We start from the raw sequence: 13057 nt of genomic DNA, 5'->3' as shown, positions 1-13057 counted from the left end.
AGCTAGTGGCCATCCCTACATCTTGTGGTAACAAATTATGCCATTGAACCATGTGCTGTATGAAAAAGCGGAACATTTTGTGTGTGCCCGTCCTGAGTCTCCCAACATTCCGCTTAAGTGAGAGAAGCTCCCCTATAAGGGAAGGTTATGACATCTGGGGATGTTTATTTTGGGGAAAGACGAGCAGAAATGTGCAGTGGTACCTCAGGTTACATACGCTTCAGGTTACATACGCTTCAGGTTACAGACTCCGCTAACCCAGAAATAGTGCTTCAGGTTAAGAACTTTGCTTCAGTAGATTGAAAATAAGCGGTATTGGTAAAAAGATTAACAAGAATATGTGAATACGGATTGACAATGGTTTAAAATATATAGTCATAATAGGTTAAGATATTGAGTAAAGATAAATGATAGAGGGTAAGGATTTGCTGAATTAATTATGTGAATTGGAATACAAAAAAGGGGTGTGTGAGGAGGTCAGGAAACAAGTAAATGAAATATAAGACATGAAAATATTGATTTCTTTTTAACTTTTTCTTACTTTTTATGTGTTTTGCTTTTGTATTTTTGTATCTTTTTTCTTTTATTATTGTTATTCTTCTTATTTCTTATTTTTAATCTTGTAACTTTTTATTGCCTGTAAAATCTCAATAAATATCATTTTTTTAAAAAAGAACTTTGCTTCAGGATAAGAACAGAAATCGGGCTCCTGCAGCACGGCGGCAACAGGAGGCACCGTTAGCTAAAGTGGTGCTTTAGGTTAAGAACAGTTTCAGGTTAAGAACGGACCTCCGGAACGAATTAAGTACTTAACCTGAGGTACCACTGTATAAAATTTGAAGAAAGTAGGACAGAGAAGTTTTTATCCCTCTCTCACCATACTATATAACCCAGGATAATCCAATGAAGCTGAATATTTTTAAGATTCAGGACAATGAAGGAAAGTTCTTCACGCAGTGCATAAACTTGTGGAATTTGTTGCCACATGAAGTACCAATGACCCGCTTGCAGGTGTCCCATTGGCGCTTGGGTGATGGCTATGAATGCAGGGTGCTTGAAATGAAAGGTTAAAGTGTTGTGCATTAAATCAGGATTTGTTTCTTGAGAAAATTTCAAAAGATGGGATGCAGTCATCCCCACTCCACCCCCACAACTGAGGCTTTGTATTTTAAACAACTCTACGAGTGAGTTTTAAGAAAGTGACAACTCATGTAAGTTCTTAATGAATGCTTATAATCCTTTAATGAAGCATATAAATCACACCCGAACCATTTGAATCTAATTGTCTTTACGTTGCTGCTTCAGAACCATGTCCTTATTGATCTCCAAATTCAAAAGTGTGTCGGTGACTTTCATGCAGCTTAACTGATGCTATTTATTGCTTCTTTTTTTAAAAATACACAAAAAGTAACTCTGTGCAGTGCTGGTCCAAGACATTTTGCAGCCTAAAGCCCAGCTGGTTTCCTTCCATCCCCTGGAAAGGCCAATCTTTTAATAATATTGTTCCCACTTACTCATGCTCATCTCCTCTTCCCATGCAAATATTATTCCCTGAAGAAAGAAAACTGATTGGGGGCTACATGATTACTAACTGGGAAGGGATTTGAATCTTTATAAGCCTGCCCTGCCCCAGAATTAGCAAAAATCCTCCCCTTCTCACACTTTATTAAAACAACAACAACAACAACAACAACAACAACAACTTATTTATACCCCGCCCATCTGGCTAGGTTTCCCCAGCCACTCTGGACAGCTCCCAACAGAATATTAAAAACCACAATAAAACATCAGACATTAAAAACTTCCCTAAACAGGGCTGCCTTCAGATGTCTTCTAAAAGTCAGATAGTTGTTTATTTCCTTGACATCTGATGGGAGGGTGTTCCACAGGGCGGGCGCCACCACCGAGAAGGAAGTTAATTTGGCTGATTGGTTTGTAATTCCTCCATATTGTTATCTTAATAAATATAACCGTTTCTTCATCTGATCGGTGTTCTTTGTGGGTAGAGGGAGTTTTGTTATAGCACTGAGATACCAGTCCCTTCTTTCTGCTACACCCTGCTCATGATTCCACCAGAAGCTTGTCAGGAGCATCCCCACCTCTGAGCACAGCTGCTATACAGAAAAGAGCATGAGACCATCGTATGTAATTGGCACGAAGGGGGAGAAGGGAGAGGAGAGATGTCTGCCAGATTTGAGCATCACCCTTTCAAGTGTCTAAACCACGCTAGCTACAGCAGTAACTACAACTACCATTTGCATTACCTAGAAAACATACACAGAGACATCAGCCAGGAGGAGGTTATTGCTATGTCATAACCTCAGGGACACTGGAATTTCTGACGCTGGTCCAGGAGCAAGATTAGCTACCAGACAACATGGAAATACTTGTCAGCTAAATGTGCAGGTTAAGGAGATCTGCCCTGGGTCTTTCTAGAGAGTTTGTACAAGCCCAACATGAGGTTCCTAGTTAATCACAGAAACATCTCAAGAGTGTATTGTTTCTCTTACAGCTCGATGCACACTTAACACAGCAGTTAATGATGGCGGACCTCTTGCTGTTGCAGTCGTTTAAGATGGCAGAGACGAACGCAGCCTTTGAATAGGGAAAACACCTATTGACTTCAAATCAGGCCAGATCCCAGTGGAGGATTTGTGGCGTCTATAAAGCCTTTGAGATGCCCACCACATCTTTCTTGCCCTCTGCCAGCGACCTGCATCCCAGCAGCATTTCCAAATACAGGGTTGCTGGGGAGCAAAAGGTATCAGCATGAGTCAGTGTGTCCCTAGGCAAACTTCTATTTCAAAAGAGGTAGAGAGATTAAAGCATTTCTCCCCATAGAGGTGATTTCTTTGTTGGGCTCCAGAGAATAAAGTTGCAGTGTAAACCTCCAGGAATAGCACTCAGCATTACAGCAACCTACAGTGTTTGAAAAAAAAATCTAATAGTTATTTTTTTTTAACATTTCTAAATCAAAAGCATCCAAGCTAATTTACAGGAAACTGATCAAAAGGGAGGAAAAGTGTCTCTGATTTCAACTTCAATACAAGTCAGAGCTGCTGAATTAATGAAGGTGTGCGGAACGAGCTGGTGCCATATACTTTTATATTTTTTAATGCCCAACAGAATGCCCGAGAGAAAGTTGCCCGTGTCAACTGTGTCAGACACTTCTGTACGCATTATAATAAAATGTGTGAGGAGAAAACTTATGGCCACCTGCACATTTCTAGGGAGCTGACACTGTGTCGGTGTTAAGTGGATATACAAGATAAGGAATTATATTCTACAGCAGATGATCAAACTCACTTGACAAGTAAGGAAGCAAAACATCAATAACTCCAAAGTCAGAATCCCCATCAGTCTTTCTACACTCTTATTTTTAAATCTAAAACAATTCCATAGGATTTGTGGGAGCTTTCTCTCTCCCTAATTTCTGGGTGAGGAAATCAGAGCAATAAAAGTTTGCACTTCATACGCCCTAAAAAGTTCACTGTTGCCCCCCACTTCTGAAAAACCTCTGAAATCTATCCTTTGCACCACCATTTCACTGTTCAGGCAAGGAAAGAGGTTATTTACTAGGGCCTGCTTAATAGGGGAACATCTCAACTCAATACTAGCCGCAGCGCCGCAGGTGCCATAATGCAAAGCTAACACAAGGGAGCCTTCATTTGCCACCATGTTCCTCAAATCTCTTAACTGAACCTCTAAACTTCACCAGGAATGTTGCTCTAGGAATACATTGCCAAACTTGATGCTCTCCAGATGTTTCAGACTACATTTTCATTTAGCATTTCCAAAGATTAGAGAATATGGAAGCTGGTCCAATAGCACTGGGAATGCACCAGATTGCAGAAGACAATTTTAGGCAGTGCAATCCATTTCCTTCTTAGCAAATTGTGGCAGTCTTATCAAAACCTCTTCAGTTTGCCTTGAAATTCTTTTGTATCCTCAGGAACCTCCAGATTTTTCTTCAGCTGCCACTTCAGGGTTTCAATGGCATCACTATTGCCCACCTAGTATTGCGACTTTCTGTGTTTGAGTGAAAAGGTTTCATGGGGAACTGGCATTTCTTTAACTGCTGCTGAAATGTAAACTGCATCCAACTGAATGGGGATTATTTCTGAGGATGTGTATAGGATTGCACTCTAAATTTATTATTTATTTAAACGCTTTAATCATGCTTTTCAATGGCTAACAGCAACATCCAAGGGCAATCTGAAACACCAACGCAGAAGGAATTTGCTTTTAAGTGTTATTTTGCAGCACCGCAGCTTAAAGCTATTGGGAAAGGTCAAGATCTGCACTACTGTTGCCCCAGATCACTTCACTTATAACGCATGTTTTCATGCAAATCTTAAGCAAGATGTGTAAGCTTTCTCTCTCAGTAGATCAAGAGATTACCCTCAATTCATCCTGAGGAGCATTCACACAGCTCTGGGTAAAGATGATCTGACAGGCTTATACAACCCATCTTGTCAGTGGTACAGTATTGCCTCATTCATTCTAAATAGGGATGGAGGAAACTGTGACCTGTCAGGTTTTGTTGGATTCCAACTTCCATCAGCCCCAGTCTGGTCAATGGTCAGAGATGATGGGAGGTGAAGTCCAGCAACTTCTAGAGGCACCACATTGGTATCCACCACTATTCTGAGTCATCCAGTGGTAATATTTTGGAAATAGAGAATGTCAAAACAAACGATAAGGTCTTAGACAAGATATAATAAGAGGCATGAGGGGGAAGGTTAGAAACAGACAAAAAACATGGAATATCAGAAGGATCATACCTCTTTACAAGCAATGAACTCACCTTCTCAGTGTAGATCCTTATGCAGCTAAAACCGCCCCATATACACACAACAGAGAAGCACCAGGGGGCTTAGGGGAACTCCAAGGTTTGCAGATGTACAAAAAGTTTTAGAGGGGAAAATAAGGGGAAGGCAATGCAAAGATGGAGCACACTGATATGTCACAGAAAACCATCTAACGCCATATGAAAAATGGCTTGCAATCAGAAATCACCCCATCATTCATGATGGGGCTTTTACCCTCTCCATCTCAGCTCCATTCCTAATGGTGCCCTGCAGAGCACATTTTGGGGAGATACAGGGAAATGCAGGGGGAAGAGTGAGGTGGGAAAGACCCAATTTGTGAGTGCAGATTGCATTCCTATAAGGGAAGTTAAGTATCCAAACCACCATCCACAGTGCATTATTTTTTAATGTACATACTGCTTGGTGCCAAAATAGGATCCTAAGTGATTTAAACAGTATAAAACACAGTTACATAAACATTAAACAAACAATTAAACAATCCCATTAAAAATTAAAATATAAGCACTCGTGATTAAAATATGCAGTAAAACAGGCATCTCGGGTCAAGAAACCAAGGGCAATGCCTGTGTAAACAGGTGTGTTTTGAAAAGCTGGTGCATTTATAGGCTCAGGATCCAAGGACCTCCCTCCATCTGGAGGAGATATAAGGAGACACGGAGGACAGCTGATGAAGGGCTGTGTGTTGTGTGTGTGTTATTTTGAGCTGCCTTCTCATGTGCTTCAGAGTCTTTTAGGCTGCCTTGTGCGGGTACTTATTAAATGAATAATAATTTAATAATGCCAACCCACAGAAGCAGCCCTTTTATGGATATGCAGTGTGAAAGCACTTTCTGCAACATCAAACTTGCAACCCTGTACCCTGAAAGTAAGCGTTACTGAGTTACTTTTGAGTAGTCATGGGTAAAAGGGGACCCCTGACCATTAGGTCCAGTCGTGGCCGACTCTGGGGTTGCGGTGCTCATCTCACTTTATTGCCCAAGGGAGCCGGCGTACAGCTTCCGGGTCATGTGGTCAGCATGATTAAGCCGCTTCTGGCGAACCAGAGCAGCACACGGAAATGCCGTTTACCTTCCAGCCGGAGTGGTACCTATTTATCTACTTGCACTTTGACGTGCTTTCGAACTGCTAGGTTGGCAGGGGCAGGGACTGAGCAATGGGAGCTCACCCCGTCGCGGGGATTTGAACCGCCAACCTTCTGATCGGCAAGTCCTAGGCTCTGTGCTTTAACCCACAGCGCCACCCGCGTCCCTGGGTACAGACATGGGTACAGATGTATTAAAGGTAAACGGCGCTCTGGTTTCCATCACAGTGTTCCGTTCCGCCAGTAGCGGTTTAGTCATGCTGGCCACATGACCCGGAAAGCTGTCTGTGGACAAACGCCGGCTCCCTTGGCCTGAAAGCGAGATGAGTGGCGCCACACCATAGTCGCCTTTGACTGGACTTAACCGTCCAGGGGTCCTTTACCTTTTTTTACCTTACAGACGTACTGCTGGTGTGCCTTTTCAGCAACTGTATGCTGCAGAACCAATATCTTCTTTCCTTTTATAACTGATATTCCACCCACCCACCCATCTTGCAAATGGTAGACAGAATATCGCTGTACATGGGTTGAGAAATCCTCCATTCCCTGCGCCAAATAATACACTCAAGTAGTCAGTTCAATATCAGTAGATTGGAGACCTATTTCGATAGAAACGAATGCATCTTCCCTAGTGAAAAGTATCTAAGTTGCCATTGCTACTGTGAGAACTTTGACTGTTCCATGACCTAGTTTAGATGAGTGCGTTAAAGTGGGCTACTGTCTGAAACACCTGGGATCAAAAGTTGTGTGTCTAGTTGAATTGACGCTAGTCTCTTTAAATCTCTGGGACTCGAGTCTGTGTAAGTAACAGGACATGATTTCTCTTCACCCCCATCGCAGAGACTGTTCTTCGTGTCATTTAAACCACCGTTCACTGCTGTAGAGAGAACAAAACTATGCCTGTAATCTCATCTTTCTTCCCTCAGGAAAAAAAAAGAGAGAGAGAGACTGTCTTAAAAACAGAGGTTGAAAAGATCATTCAGTATGGCTAAGGCTTTATCCCGTTCTCTTTTTTCTCTATTCCTAAATGTTCTTCCCCACAGGGTAGAAAAACTATTAGATAACAATGAAGCTTTCCTGATATTTTCAGAACTGACCCTAATCCTATACCACCGGCACAGCGATTGGGAGGAAAGAAAGCCATGAGTGGCAAACCTACGGTGGAGGCATTGTGGTTGGGCTCTTAACAAAATGTTCTCAACTGTTCGCCTCCACGGGACATTACCAGCTCACAATGCAATACAATGGGCAAATCAAAGCACAGCTTTCTTGTAACTGGACTTCTAATGTGCCACTTGTTTAATGGGCAATATATGATGGGGAGCTATCATTAAGTTGTGTAGCTAGGAGCTCCACAATAACTTGCTTTTGCAGTGGAAAATTAAGGCTCATGCTGGTTTAACTCTCTCTCTCTCTCTCTCTATATATATATATATGGGCAAAAGAGCCCATTTGGCTGCCTTCTAGCTTGAGTAAGGTTCTATAACTGCAATACATTTTCTGATTCAAATTAAAACACAGTAGAGACAGAAACACACAGAGTGAGTATTATGGGGTGGGGAATTATTATGGGGTTTGGAATTATTGGTACCCAAGGGTTGGATTGTCATCTAGGCTCCTGTGGCTGTGGTCCACATTTGGGCCTCTGCCCTACCCTTTAGAGCTTTAGGAACTGAGGCAGTACCTGAGATATAAGAATTTATCTTTGCTCCTCCTGACATGGTAAATATTGCCTCTGGGATATTTCATCGATTTTGCGTCACTGTGCCATACAAATGAATTGATTCACAGGTCTCCAGTGGAGATTTGCCCACATCTGGGAATTCCCTGATGGAATGGAATGTCCACCCATTTCTTCTCGATAGAAGTAATAATAATAATAATAATAATAATAATAATAATAATAATAATAATAATTTATTATGTATATCCCACCCATCTGGCTGGGTTTCCCCAGCCACTCTGGGCGGCTCCCAACAGAATACAGTGGTACCTCGGGTTACATCCACTTCAGGTTACATACGCTTCAGGTTACACACTCCGCTAACCTAGAAATAGTGTTTCAGGTTAAGAACTTTGCTTCAGGATAAGAACAGAAATCGGGCTCTGGCGGCGCAGCGACAGCAGGAGGCCCTATTAGCTAAAGTGGTGCTTCAGGTTAAGAACAGTTTCAGGTTAAGTACGGACCTCCGGAACGAATTAAATACTTAACCTGAGGTACCACTGTATTAAAAACATGAGAAAACATCAAACATTAAAAACTTCCCTAAATAAAGCAAGGATGAGGATCCTGTGGCAATCTAGTTGTTGTTAAGACTACAACGCCTGTCTTCCTTGATCATCAGCCATGTTGGCTGGTGCTGATGGAATCCAACGACATCTGGAGAGCTACAAGTGCCCTGTTTCTGTAATACAACACATGTGAAACTGCTTGCTCTGTTTCTATGACTAGGCAGCCTGTTCTGGCCAGAAAGACTCCTCATCTGCATTAGGATCATATGCAATTGGGATAAGGTAAGAGAGACACTCAGTGGAGGGGACCTAGTCCCATTAATAACCAGGAAACATAGGCATAGACCTTCATGCATGCATCTGGAGCAACACCATTTTTGTTAAGTCCTTCTCAGGACTCTCATTCAGTGTTCCAAGCAGGGCTTTTTTTCCAGCCAGAACTCACCGGAACTCAGATGGGTACCATTGCCATTATAAGAGAACAAGGGTGGCGTTCATACTGAGTTCCGGCACCTCTTTTTTCTGGAAAAAAATAGCACTGGTTCCAAGTATGGCTCTTCTCTCTAGCCTGTTATTAAAATTCCAATTACCAGGTAATAAGAGTATCATCCTATCTTGTATGATACCACATTGTGATGCTTACTGTCTGAATGACCCCGAGATATATGGATTAGGGAAATCTGCAAATAAAGGAAATGGTTTCCTTAGCAACAGGAGCTCTCTGTGAAAGCTTTCAGAAAGAATGGATCATTGTCTTTCTCCTTACTATTTATACCTTCTGAGTGCCAGCCAGGTATGCGTGATGCAATGAAGTCACCTTAGACTTAGAGCATGATCTCAAAACGTTTGTGCTAGCAATGTGCAAAGGAAAGATTTTGTGCCGAAGTTCCTACACAGTAACAGTGGTTAACTTTAAACAATTCACCAAAGATTTACATTGTACATTTTCAATGTTTCCTCAGAGATTATATATTTTTGACTGTGTAAATACAATAAGTAAGTGTGTGTGTGTGTGTGTGTGTGTGTGTGTGTGTGTGGAGAAGCAGGGACCCTAGAATTCCCTTCTAGATTATTGGGTGCTGGGATTAAATCAAAACCTTGATAATTAAGGTGAGCTGACAGGATGAGCTTGATTTTTCTGCCAGCCAGAGAGGCAGGTGGAGATGATGGCCCTGCCATCAACCCATAATAAAAGCTCTCTACAAAACAAAGACCCTACTAGGAACCAAAGGGGAGTTTCAATGGGCAATGTTGGCGTGATATCACACAGAAAAAGTTGCCCTATTAGACATAGGTTTTTGGCAAAGTATTCTGGAAACAAGGAGGAGCAAATTGGAAGAACTCCATGTGGCGCTGGCTGGAGGAGGCTAAACCAAAAGACCAGGAAGCTATGAGAGGAGCAATGAGAGACACTCTTGGGGTGTAATGTTCTGTACCTCCTCTATTGAAGGCTTCAGGTATAAATATGTGCAAATAAACCATATTTCTAAGACACTGCAGTCTCTGCTGTGCCTTGATTTTCCAACGGAAAACAGCCCTGGGTGAGCACCCTTCTAGAATTTTGCTACTGCTTGACAGAGATAGGGGTGGCATGTACTATAACAAGACAAACCCGATTCAGGGGTAGTTTGGTCAAATTTAATACAGTATCTGCAAATTTCTACTTGCATCTTCTTTTAGTAGGCAATACATAATGAGACCATTCTTCTTTTTGTTAACATCTAATCCAACCAACTTTGTATAGCTGAAGATAATCAGTAAAAATGATTGGGAGGCGGTTACTATCATAGGTACCAGGACAAGTTGGGAATGACTGCTCCCTGCTTAAAACGGGGGGCGCCCTTTGCGTGGACGCGTGCAGCCCCTAGATCTGGAGCGGCCCCAACAGCATAGGCTTGGCTTTGCCTTCCCTCAGGTGGGATACCTGGAGGTCTCTGCCTACCTGAATCAGTTGTCCAATCCCACCTGGGGGAGGCGTTGCCAAGGAGACCAGGCCAGGTAGGGGAGGGATTACCTGCCCACATAATAGAGGGAGGATCTTACCTGGGAATCCTCACTCGGCTCCAGAGCTTCTCCCACCCTACCCACCCTCAGTTAATGTCTTCTTTTGCAGGTTAACTTTTCTTCACAGGTTTTGCAGGTTAACTTTTCTTCACAGGTATGCGGGCGCTGCTACGTTAAGGTCGCTGTTAAAGGGCCGGAAAGGAATTTCCCTGCATTGGCAGGTTTCGCCTTTCCCGTAGCAAAACGTCACAACTTTGGCGGTATCAGGCCTTGGGCGGAATCCTTTTGTCCATCTTCCTCTTGCGGCGGCGATACCAGGGTTCCCCGTTAAAGGGGTTTTCTGAAGGGAGGCTTTGGCCATACACCGAAAGGTCGTCATTGCTCTCTCCTGCGGCGGCGGCGTTACGGGGGCGGCCATCTCTGCTTGAACATATGTTCTCCAGAGCCGGCCCATCCCCCCCCCCACACACTGGATAACCCTGATGCTCCCTAGGTCCCCGGCTGGGGACCGGGGAGGGAGAACGCCCAATGCCTGAGCCAAGGTCTACCCACATTTGAAATTTAATAAAGTTGTGGCCAATTTAATCCCATAGCACGTTGTCTTGAGTCGTTATTCCACATGACGGGGGGACCATGCAGGATCTGGGGACTCAGCCTGTCCACGCAATATATTAAGGTGGCCTACCTGCATAACAGTTTAATAACTCCCATTCTGTTACCTATTCTTTATAAACCCATATGACTGTATTTAATAGTGGAAGAGTTGCTAAGCTACTAGCTTTTAAATGCTGTTGATTGCAAAATGTCTTTAAATTTAAACAGCAAATAGTAGAATACATGGGATAATGCACAGACTGAGATTTTCTTTCTTTCTTTCTTTCTTTCTTTCTTTCTTTCTTTCTTTCTTTCTTTCTTTCCAGAGAAGCAACTCTTGGGAGTTGTTTGTTCTTTTGCAAACCTGGTTATGACTTTCCTCAAAGCATGCAGGGTACTGTAGTTTGTGAAGAGTGCTGGGAATTGTAGCTCTCCTAGGATTATTTGGGCAAAGCCATGTGCTTTAAATGTGTGTTTTGTATGCAGCCTGTTGTAGTGCAGTGGCTAACAATGGGATTCAGCCAAGTCCCAATTTGATTCACTCCTCAGCCCACCAAAGCCAGCATCTGAGTTCAGGGTAGCTGTGCAGCTGCCAAGGCCCAGTGCCTGGCTTGGAGGCTACCCTTGCTACTGACACAGAACACTGCCATCTTGCAAGGCCTTGTGCAAGGCCCTGGGTTTTACAGCTAGCTGTAGCAGCTGACAGCAGTTGAGCAGAAAATATGGCACAAAGCAGCAATTATATAGGGTCCTGCTGCCCTCCCTTCATCTAACTCCCTAGCTGTTTCCCTTGTTGCCTCTCTTATGGATTTATTTATTTCATAAAATTTATATACTTTATTCTGTGAACTGGCCTGAGATCTCATGATGAAGGGCAGTATATAAATCTAATAATAATAAATCTAATGGTTTTAACCTTTAAAGCCCTATACAGCCTAGGACCTTCGTACCTACGGGACCACCTCTCCTGGTATGTCCCACGGAGGACCTTACGGTCTTCAAATAAAAACATCTTGGAGGTCCCGGGCCACAGGGAGGTTAGGCGGGCCTCAACCAGAGCCAGGGCTTTTTCGGCCGTGGCCCTGACCTGGTGGAACGCTCTGCCACAAGAGACTAGGGCCCTGCAGGACTTGACATCTTTCTACAGGGCCTGCAAGACAGAGCTGTTCCACCAGGCCTTTGGCCAGGGCACATCCTGACCCCCTCCTTTGGCAATCTTCACAGAACTCTAGCCCAATGGTTGCCATTAATTTGATTTTGATTTGATTTTAGAATGCATTTCAATTAACTGATTGTGATTTTATGTAAACTTTTACTGTTGTTATCCGCTCTGAGCCTGGCTTTGGCTGGGGAGGGTGGGATATAAATAAATTATTATTATTATTATTATTATTATTATTATTATTATTATTATTATTATTATTATTAAATACTGTTGGGTTGTAGAAAACCTTTTGTCAGAAACTCAGTGGCCACATATTTTGGAAAGGCTGCCGCCACTATACTTTCTGGATGCCCACACTTCTTTTACTAAAAAAGTCCTCATGAGAGGAATTGCCCTCTTCCTCTGCAGCGTCTGAAAAGGCTGCTGAGTGAGGTAAACTGAAGAAAACCCCTGCAGCTTGCCCAAGAGAATTTCTCAGGCATTTTTGGACCCAATTTCATTTCTCGTTGAGAATTGAGAATGATTGGGAAAAGCACCAGGAGAATGTTTTGGCACATGCTTAATTGAAAGCAAGGCCCCCAAACTTGACTATGAAGTACTTAAAATGGGCCTGAGTTAACATAGTCTGTGTAGGAGACATCTTCTGCTTCTTCATGCAATGCAACTCCCCTGCCCAGCTACATTTTCTAAATATGTCCGCTGCCCCCGCCCCTGCCCCCCAATTTTCCTACACTCTCCAAATTGCCCTTTGAATTTATCCGGCTTCAAATAGGGTTCGACACAAGACCTTTGCAAAAAACAGAGCAGGGGTGGGTGGGAGGGGGGTTGTAATTGCTGGGCTGTGAGTGCTATTTCTCTCAGACATCTGCTTTAAAGAGCTACTGAACTTAATTGGCTAACTCCGAGAATTCAAAGGACATGCTGGGAGTTCTGAGAGGATTTCACTTTTTGAAAATGTGGCTCAGGGAAAAAAAAAATGAAAAGAAATCAGGTGTATAGACATGAACAGGCAATATGCCCCTTCAGATCCCAACCATTACATGCAAATACACTACATTCCACTGAAACACTGATTTTCTTTTTCTTTTGCTAAGTTCAAACTCTGTTATAGCCATTTCCTTTTTTTCTCCTTTTTTATTTTAAAAATGA

The sequence above is a fragment of the Podarcis liolepis genome, assembly GCF_965112155.1.
Source record: "Podarcis liolepis genome assembly, chromosome: 3".
NCBI classification, from domain to species: Eukaryota; Metazoa; Chordata; class Lepidosauria; order Squamata; family Lacertidae; genus Podarcis; species Podarcis liolepis.
Note: the sequence above shows the minus strand (reverse complement) of the source record.